The sequence below is a fragment of the Octopus bimaculoides genome, chromosome 7, assembly GCF_001194135.2.
Source record: "Octopus bimaculoides isolate UCB-OBI-ISO-001 chromosome 7, ASM119413v2, whole genome shotgun sequence".
Classification (NCBI taxonomy): domain Eukaryota; kingdom Metazoa; phylum Mollusca; class Cephalopoda; order Octopoda; family Octopodidae; genus Octopus; species Octopus bimaculoides.
The window spans coordinates 30,670,713-30,672,870 of NC_068987.1; the positions used below are offsets into that span (position 1 = coordinate 30,670,713).

Genomic DNA, 2,158 nt, shown 5'->3' on the forward strand with positions numbered 1-2,158 from the left:
CTTTCTTCCTTCCTTCCTTCCTTCCTTCCTTCCTTCCTTCCTTCCTTCCTTTTTTCTTTCTTTCTTTCTTTCTTTCTTTCTTTCTTTCTTTCTTTCTTTCTTTCTTTCTTTCTTTCTTTCTTTCTTTCTTTCTTTCTTGCTTGGCCTTCCATACATAAAGGGAAGCGTAATTTATGCGTGGAGGGCTTTAGGATCCCTTGCAATCTCGACCCGATTCACAAGCATGGGCCCTAACTCACGGTCTCCAGCTACATTACTACAACGTTATCCGACTTTTAACAACTTTAGACCTTGGCATCGATGATTTTTTAATTTTATTTTGCCATGTGGCTTCTTGCTGGCATGAGCTTCGAAAATAGACAAGTTTCACCTCCATTTGTGAGACGAATCTTATGTCTTATGTGTAGCCATAATCTTAAATAATTTCTTTTAATTATTTTAGAAACAAATTAACTGCTTCAATACCTGCACTCACAGCTTCTTGCACTTTTACTTTAAGCCAGCCAGCTCATTCTTTATAGCTATAAAACCAGACATTATTTAAACTATACTCACAGGGTATGTGTCTTCCTCGTTACCTTCGTTTATCTTTAAGCGTCTAAAGAATAGATAAGGATTTATCACAAATAACAATTTCCTAACAGGTACATATGTTGATAAATGCACAAACTAAGGCTAACCATTTCTGTATTACACACACTCGTAGACTACAAACGATGCGCACTTTTAATTTCATTCAAATATCTTTCTTTAATCGTTAAAACCGAATATACTGTTGGCTGACCTCTCGCCACCACTATCCCCCACCAAAAAGAAAATGTCGAAGTTGAATCTCTAACGATTTTTCCAGTTTACTTATTATTATTACAAGTTTTTAGTGTTAAGAAGTTTGCTTCCTAAGCAAATGGTTCCGAGTTCAGTCCCATTGCGTGGCACCTTGAGCAAGTGTCTTCTACTATATTCGAGGGCCGACCGAAGCCTTGTGAGTGTATTTGGTAGGCGGAAACTGAAAGAAGCCCGTCATATATATATATGCATGTATATCTGTATGTATGTTTGTATGTGGATATGTATATGTGTGTGTGTGTGTGTTTGCCCCTCCCCCACTTGACAACCGATGTTGGTTTGTTTGCGTACCCTTAGCGGTTCCGCTTAAAGACCGCTAGAATAAGTACCAGACTTTAAAAAGAAAAGTATTGGCTCGATTCATTCAACTAAAAATTCTTCAAAGCGGTACCCCAGCATGGCCGTAGTCTATTGATTGAAACAAATAAAAGATTACGTTTTGTTTCTAAAATCATTGTTTTAATTTCTTTACATAATCAACCACATTCACCACACTACTGAATTTCTGTTTTGGTGTACAGGAAAGGTAAATTAATTAATTAAAAAAATTAAGACAAACGAGTTGGAGAGAGACTGTGAGCATAGTACAAAACGTACGGCGTCTGTATGATATCTGAACAACAGATGAACCGACAAATACTCATGCGCACATTATAAACGAATATTGAGGGTATTCGACTTTTAAAGCAATCATAGAGCATTTATTCGTTGCAGTTTAAATATATATTTTTATGATTAAAAAATACTTAACGTTAAAGCAGATCATTAATCGAAGTATTACGATATATTATAAATATTATGCAAGGCTTTTCTATCATATAATACTTTTGATATGAAAAAAAAAAAATTACAAATGGCTTATATAATATCATACTGTTATATTAATATCATGAATATATTCATGTTTTATAAATTACATATGGCTCTATATTGCTCAATTATATTAATATCATGAAATATATCTTACGTATTAAAATTTTTTTAAATATTGCAGTGACATTAACATGATAAATAAATAGTATATTTTGCACATGATATCAACGTCTTATATATATATATTTCTTTATCGCCCACAAGGGGAAAAACGTAGAGGGGACAAACAATGGGATTAAGCCGATTACATTGACTCCGGTGCGTAACTGGTACTTATTTAAACGACCTCGAAAGGATGAGAGGCAAAGTCGACCTCGGTAGAATTTAGACTCAGAATGTAGTGGCAGACGAAATACCGCTAAGCATTTCGCCCGGCGTGCTAACGATTCTGCCAGCTCGCCACCAGGATGATACTAACCATTTTGGAAATACTTTTTTC

The 2,158-nt window shown here is 34.9% G+C and overlaps 1 protein-coding gene across 3 annotated transcripts in view; it reads right to left on the minus strand.

The window, feature by feature from the left end:
• LOC106880808 (cGMP-dependent protein kinase 1) overlaps positions 1–2,158 on the minus strand; it is a 173,746-nt gene that overhangs the window by 157,765 nt on the left and 13,823 nt on the right. Inside the window, exon 1 of one of the 3 annotated variants that reach the window (XM_052969495.1) lies at positions 556–574. The exons of the other annotated variants lie outside the window; for them this stretch is intronic. The gene's annotated coding sequence lies outside the window, so the exon portion shown is untranslated. Of the gene's footprint in view, positions 1–555; positions 575–2,158 lie in introns of those variants that run through there. 3 annotated transcript variants of the gene reach the window in all.